The sequence below is a fragment of the Pristiophorus japonicus genome, unplaced genomic scaffold, assembly GCF_044704955.1.
Source record: "Pristiophorus japonicus isolate sPriJap1 unplaced genomic scaffold, sPriJap1.hap1 HAP1_SCAFFOLD_182, whole genome shotgun sequence".
In the NCBI taxonomy this organism is placed as follows: Eukaryota; Metazoa; Chordata; class Chondrichthyes; family Pristiophoridae; genus Pristiophorus; species Pristiophorus japonicus.
The window spans coordinates 270900-278745 of record NW_027251505.1 but is presented as its reverse complement, the minus strand read 5'-3'; the positions used below and the strand labels follow the sequence as shown (position 1 = coordinate 278745).

General features: G+C 46.0%; 1 non-coding gene across 1 annotated transcript; it reads left to right on the top strand.

Annotated features, from left to right (window-relative positions):
- Nucleotides 1–1220: 1220 nt before the first annotated feature.
- Nucleotides 1221–1298, top strand: trnak-cuu (transfer RNA lysine (anticodon CUU)). Its single transcript has one exon. It is a non-coding gene; the product is annotated as a tRNA-Lys (tRNA).
- The last annotated feature ends 6548 nt before the right edge of the window (nucleotides 1299–7846 follow it).

The following is a 7846-nucleotide window of genomic DNA, read 5'->3' as shown; positions in this document are numbered from 1 at the left end:
GCTCAGAGGGTTATTGTCCATCCCTGGGATACAAGCTACCTCGGATCCGGGCAAAAGCTCCCCGTGCACCGAGCACAGGCTCAGGAAAACCCCGGGGGAGAGGATATCCCGGTCACTGGGCCTTCCAGTAACAGTGAATAAGTGCCCGGTCTGAAATGTTCCAGAGTATTAACTTGCAACTTCAGCATCCAACAGTAAGGATGGCCGAGCGATCTCAGGCACTGCTTTCATTATTTGATTAAATTATCAACTCTCCGTCAGTTCGCATTTTTTTCATTGTGGCAAAGAAGATCATGGGTTCATTAATGATGTTTTCCTTTGAAAGCAACATAAAAGTTTAAGGAAAAGTAATCGCCCAAAGTTGGGGCTCTATCCCACGACCCTGCAAGGAAGAGTCTCATGCTCTACCGACTGAGCTAGCCGGGCTTTGCAACATTTACCCTGTCAATCCCCTTTAGAATATTGTCCGTTTCAATGAGGTCACCTCTCATTCTTCAAAACTCCGGAGAGTATCGCCATATTCTACACAATCTCTCATCATAGGAAAGTCCACTCAGCCCAGGAATCAATCTGGTGAACCTCTGTTGTACCACCTCCAAGGCAAGTGTATCCTTCCTTAGATAAGGAGACCAAAACTGTGCGCCGTACTCCAGGTGTGGTCTCACCAGGGCCCTGTACAATTGTAGCAAGACTTCCTCACTCTTGTACTGTGGGCTATATATTCGGTACGATGGGGCAACTGCAAACAGTGCTCCCTGGTAGTCTAGTGGTTAGGGTTTGGTGCTCTCATAGCTGTGGTCAATCAGGGTTTGATTTTCGGTCAGGGAAAGCATTGTTACAGAGCAAGTTGATTAAAAATAATTCAAGTCGGTGAAATACTGAATAATTGTTTCAATCAACATTAATGCACCTACATGTATTGCACACTGAAGGAAATACAAATATATTTGCCCAGCGACTGTTGAATTTAATAACTTTTTATACAACCGTAGAATCAGCAGAAAAACAGGATATTCGCCCAAAGCACTTATCTAAGGAAGGATATACTTGCCTTGGAGATGGTGCAACAGAGGTTCAACAGATTGATTCCTGGGATGAGAGGGCTGTCCGATGATGAGAGATTGTGTCGAATATGCCGATTCTCTCTGGAGTTTCGAAGAATTGGAGGTGATCTCGTTGAAACGGACAATATTCTGAAGGGGATTGACAGTGTAGATGTTGACAAGCCTGGCTAGCTCAGTCGGTAAAGCATGAGACTCTTAATCTCAAAGTCGTGGGTTTGAGCCCCATGTTCGTCGATTACTGTTTCTTAAAATTTATGTTGCTTTCACGGGAAAACATCATTAATGAACCCATAATCTTCTATTATTTAGAGATATTTAGAGGGCACCTTTCAATGCTTCACAAAACCATTCCTTTCGCTACAGCCACCCGGGATCATTTCCTGGTTTGGGAAGTAACTTTGATATCACCGTTTATAATTGAAATGGAGTAATTTTATGAAGTCAGATGGATGTCCCAAAGCACTTCAGAGTGGTGTCAAAACAAATGAGTTTGTAATTAAAAACACTGAATGTCAGAAGTGGGATTCGAACCCACGCCTCCAGACCTGAACGCAGCGCCTTAGACCGCTCGGCAATCCTGACTGTTGGGTCCTTCAATTACACTTTATTACTCAGGAAAGTTTCAGACCGGGCGCTTGTTCAGGGCTGCTGGAAGGCCCAGTGATTGGGATATCCTCTCCCCCAGGGTTTTCCTGAGCCTGTGATCGGTGCACGGGGAGCTTTGGCCCGAGTCGGAGGTAGTTTGCATCCCAGGGATGGACAATAACCCTCTGAGCTCTGGAACTGGGGAAGAGCGAATAATTAATGAGTTGTTTGAAGGTTTCAAATGCAACTTTGATCTGATGGTGTAAACCGATAGTGTTGTTTCACAGAATGAAAGAAATGCGAAAAGGGACAATCGAAATTTCAAAAACTGAACTTTAATAATTAGTGAAACTTTAACCCTTGATGAAGTTTTATCCCCGATCTGATTTTACACACTCTGTATTTAAGTATACTAGTTTTAAAATGTTCATTGCTCATGCGACAATGTATCCCGGACAGCTTTTGTTCAATTTTATTGCAGACACGTTTTTGCTTCACAAATAATGTTTCCGCACAGGCTCGAAACAGAGACCATTCGCGTGTGAGGCAAACATGATAACCGCTACACTACGGAAACTGCTGCTTAGCTCAGTGCCCAGAGAGAAGTGTTCAGCAACAAGCTGAAATGCTCAATCCCTCTCTCTGCAAAAAGTTCCTTTCACAAACATTTCTCTGAACGGAACTGCACCAAACAACAATGTTCTCCTTTCAAAGTCATTAAACTCCCCAATTCCCACATCTGCAATTTTAAGGACAAGGACTGAAAGCGCTTTGTGATCAGAAAATTGCCGGAAACCCCTGTGATTAATGAAAGGGCTTTTGATGATTGATTTCTGTACACACCTTTGTCATGTATTTAACCCTTGGCGATCTGTATCATACCACCACCTGAGGGCCGACCTGTTGAAGTCCCAAGGGATTCCAGCATCCCTTGGCAGCACGGTATAGAAGCACTCTGGAGTCTTATTAAAGGAGCTAATGTCATACTTACTCATTGTTCACAGTACTCAGTTCATTCTTTATTATGAGCGTATCAATTGGCGACGAGACAACGAACAACCACGCGAAAATGCAAGTAACAGTTGGTATAACTTGATAACAGCACAGCTGGCAATGGTTGCGGAATATATTCGTGCAGCCAAAATGCACAATGACAACCTGGAACTGCACGGCACCGAATCTTCGGGGAAAAACAATTAAAGGCTTTGTCCCTGAATGGGCTACGATCCACCAAGCTTGCAGTTAATAGCTGAATGCACTAATCCATTGCACCACAGAGACTGATAGATGCACATGTTGCAAGACATCCCTGTGACATCTTCACAGAGCACAGCACACACAGCTTCCTAACATGCAGGCTGCTCTCTCGGAACTCTCCGGAAAGAGCCTGTTCTGTTTAATGATTAACTGTACAGTTGCAGTACACAATACATCCACATCCACAGTGTGGAGCTACAAGCATTACATGCTTACAGACATGACAATCCCAAACTCGGGTGTCAGTCAGTTAAAGCTTCAGATTGCTCTGACCGGGATGGAACTTGTCCACTCTCAATTGTACTCTTCCCAAATAAAGGGTGGGACATTCATTGTGGATGTGTGGAAGCAGTCTGGTCCCGCACACTGCAGACACTTCCATGTCACCGCCAACCAGCTCTCCCACAACCGGTGTGATCGACATTCCAGCCTTCCGGTGCCTTGTCTGTGACGAAGTATTCTGATTGTCCCGAAGCCGGTATCCTTTGTCATCAATAGGGTTTTAAGTTGTTTCGGTAATTTTTACCTGCTGGACAGTCGAGGCACAAATTGTAGAGTGGAACACTTGCGTGGACCCCGGTTTTCTAGTGGTTGATTTTCCTGGTTGGGTCCGTCGGTCCCGGTGGTCCGGTTGATGGCTGTCACCAAGTCAGTTGGTATTGATGTTCCACTGATTGGTTTTTTGAAGTTCTTTTCTCCGATGTCGTGATGTCTCTTCCTGTGTTATCTCGCCGTTTGCTCTCGATCTTGATCTTGTTGTTCCAAAGTAATGGTCAGAAAAATATGTTGCTCTTGGTACGATAGGCCCCCAGTTATACTCTGAGAGGCTGCTTAATCTTCGTGCCAAATCTAACGTTTCTTTTGTTTAAGTTTTGCTGCCCATTGATTTAAGTGGTCTTCTTTGTGTAAGTTTTGGCGGACTAGCTAACTGAGACTTGATCAAATGTTTTAATCTGGTGTTGATTGACTTTGGGACGGCGACACTCCTTCTTTATGAACTGATGAACTCTTGTCCATTGTAATAGCACTGCTTTGGTTTCGGGAAGTCTGAGCTGAGCCAGATATTTCTATACATGTAGAAAAGGTGTTGGAATATGGATGTGATATTTGGGTCCTGTGGGTGGGGTGGATAATGTTTCTTCCGTGGTCGATTGTTTAAATGCTAATGTTTTCTGGGAGCCTGACTATGGTTAAACAGCTCCCCCAGACAAACTGATGAGCTACAATATCCAAACTCTAAATCCCACCCCTCTGTCACTGCAGCTTTTCCCCACAGGCCCAAAGATGCCTTTTAAAATCCCAAACTTGGTTAAGAATTGTAGATTTCTTCCATATGCTTTTTAGAATCCCAAACTTTATGTTTAATAGTCCTAAATCGAATTTCCTTTTCAGTGAGTCCAAACCCTGGGGGGTTTCCATGAATTTTGGAATCTACATTGGCAGTCCCTCGGAATCGAGGAAGACTTGCTTCCACTCCTAAAGTGAGTTCTTTGGTGGCTGAACATTCCAATACTAGAGCCACAGACCCTATCACAGGTGGGACAGATAGTTGTTGAGGGAAGGGATGGGTGGGACAGGTTTGCCGAACGCTCTTTCTGCTGTCTACACCTGATTTCTGCATGCACTCGGCGTTGAGACTCGAGGTGCTCAGCACCCTCTCGGATGCACTTTCTCCACTTCGGGAGGTCTTGAGTCAGGGACTCCTGGGTGTCAGTGGGGATGTTGCACTTTATCAGGGAGGCTTTGAGTGTGTCCTTGTAGAGTTTCTGCTGCCCACTTTGGCTCGTTTGCCATGAAGGAGCTCCGAGTAGTTCACTTGCTTTGGGAGTCTCGATTCTGGCATGCGGACCATGTGGCCTGCCCAGCGGAGCTGATCGAGTGTGGTCAGTGCTTCAAAGCTGGGGATGTTAGCCTGAATAAGGCTGTTGATGTTGGTGCGTCTGTCCTCCCAGGGGATTTGTAGGATCTTGCGGAGACATCGTTGGTGATATTTCTTCAGCAACTTGAGGTGTCGACTGTACATGGTCCATGTCTCTGAGACTTACAGGAGGGCAGGTATTACTACAGTTCTGTAGACCATGAGCCTGGTGGCAGTTTTGAGGGCCTGGTCTTCAAATACTCTTTTCCTCAGGCGGCCAAAGGTTGCACTGGCGCATGGAGGCCGTGTTGAATCTCGTCATCGATGCCTGCTCTTGTTGATAGGAGGCTCCCGAGATATGGGAAGTGGTCCATGGTGTCCAGGGCCGCACCGTGAATCTTGATGACTGGGGGGTAGTGCTGTGCGGTGAGGACAGGCTGGTGGAGGACCTTTGTCTTACGGATGTTTAGCGTAAGGCCCATGCTTTCATACGCCTCAGTAAATACGTCGACTATGTCCTGGAATTCAGCCTCTGTATGTGCGCGGACGCAGGCCTTGGTGAGGCCACATCTGGAATATTGTGTACAGTTTTGGTCTCCTAATCTGAAGAAGGACATTCTTGTTATTGAGGGAGTGCAGCGAAGGTTCACCAGACTGATTCCCGGGAGGGCAGGATGACATGTAAAGAAAGACTGGATCAACTAGACTTTTCTTCACTGGAATTTAGAAGAATGAGAAGGGATCGCATAGAACATATACAGGTCTGATGGGATTGCATAGGTTAGAGGCAGGAAGTATGTTCCCGATGTTGGGGAAGTCGAGAACCAGAGGTCACAGTCTCAGGACAAGGGGTAAGCCATGTAGGACCGAGATGAGGAGAAACTTCTTCACTCAGAGAATTCTGAACCTGCGGAATTCTCGAGCACAGAAATTTGTTGAGTCCAATTCGTTTGATATATTCAAAAGAGAGTTAAATGTGGTCATTACGGCTAAAGGTATCAAGGGTATGGAGAGAAAGCAGGAAAGGTATACTGAGGTGAATGATCAGTCATGATCATATTGAATGGTGGTGCAGGCTCGAAGGGCCGAATGGCCTACTCCTGCACCTGTTTTCTATGTTTTTATGTTTCTATGTTTCTATGCAAAGCCCAGAAAAAAAATGGTTGAAGTATCGACTCTGCCTCAGTTAGCATTTCTTTCATTGTGCAAAAGAAGGGGACGGGTTAATTAATGATGCAACCCCGTGAAAGCAACACAAAAGTTGAACAAAAAAACATACGGTGACTGGCAGGTGAGCGCTGCTTCTGACACCCGGTGGGAATGGGCGGGGATTTTAAGGCCCCTTGTATTGTGAAACCTTCCTATAGTCAAACATTTCCGATGTGCTATATCGACCTCGTGGCGCAACGGTAGCGCGTCTGACCCCAGACCACGTCGAGGTCACTGTTCTTCAGGATAATTCGGGAATTAATATTTTCTTTGCTGTTTGGCAATAACCAGACCCTTGCTCCAAGGTCTGTCTCACTGTTTCCCCGGTGTCAGGCAGAGATACTCCTGCTGCCCTCATTTATTTCATGTGAAAGGACACAAAAGTTCAAAATAAACCTGCAGTTGGCCACATACAGCATTAAGTAGTCAGGATGGCCGAGCGGTCCAAGGTTCTGTGTTTAGGTCGCAGTATCCTCTGGAGGTGTGGGTTCACATCACACTTCTGACACTTCCTGTTTTTAATCATGAAGTGAAACTCATTGTTTGACACCACGACCAACGCCTTAAAAGTGGGATTTTGCAGTCCACCTGCTCGCTTAACACTTCCGTCTGACCTGGTGCTGAAAGTGGAGATGTTTCCGCAGTGTAGCGGTGAACACGTTCGCCTCACACGCGAAAGCTCACCAGGCAGGATTATTTTCTGGAGCTTTCTCCTCATGCATGCTCAGGGGCGAGTTTGTTCTCCTGTGAAATGTCATAAGATCATAAGCATGCCAGGATTAGGGGCCGGAGTACGCCATTCGGCCCCTCGAGCCTGGTCCACCATTCAAGAAGATCCTGGCAGTTCCTCGACAGCAAGTTTAAACATCTGGGGCGGAGCCAACAGGCACCTGGCTGTAATCAACGACAAAAAGGTGCATTTTGCAGAAGCCCAGCTAACTCAGTCAGTAGATCATGAGATTCTAAATCTCAGGGTCAGAGGTGCGAGCCCCACGTTTGGTGATTATTTTTCATAGAATTATATAATCAGAAGTTTACAGCACGGAAGGAGGCCATTTCGGCCCATCGTGACCGTGCCGGCCAATAACAGGCTCTCCAGCCTAATCCCACTTTCCAGCTCTCGGTCCATAACCCTGCAGGTTACGGCACTTCAGGTGCACATCCAAGCACTTTTTAAATGTGGTGAGCGTTTCTGCCTCTCCCACCCTTTCAGGCAGTGAGTTCCAGACCCACACAACCCTCTGCGTGAAGAAATTTTCCCTCAAATCCCCGCTACACTTTCTACCAATAACTTAAAATTTATGCCCCATGGTTGTTGACCTCTCTGCTAAGGGAAATGGGCCCATTCTATCCATTATATCAAGGCCCCTCATAATTGTATACACTTCAATGATGCCTCCCCTCAGCCCACTTTGTTCCAAGAAAAACAACTCCAGCCTATCCAATCTGTCCTCATAGCTAAGATTCTCCACTCCCGATAACATCCTCGAAATCTCCTCTGTAAGTCTCCAGTGCAATCACAGTCTTCTTCCTGTAAAGTGGTGACGAGAACTGCACGCAGTACTCCAGCTGTGGCCTAACCAGTGTTTTATATTCAAGCATAATCCACCTGCTCTCTTATTCTAGGCCTCGGCTAAAAAAGGCCAGCATTCTGTATGTCTTCTTAACCAGCTAATCCACCTTGCCTGCTACCTTAAGGGATCTGTGGACATGCACTCCCAGGTCGCTTTGTTCATCTACAATTCTCAATGTCCTACCATTTAATGTTCAATCTCTTTCTGTTGTGTCTGTAAGCACTCAAGTAATGACTCCATGAGGCAAGGTATTGTACTTGAACTGTGGTGACCTTAGTCCATTTATTGTAGTTCCTGAG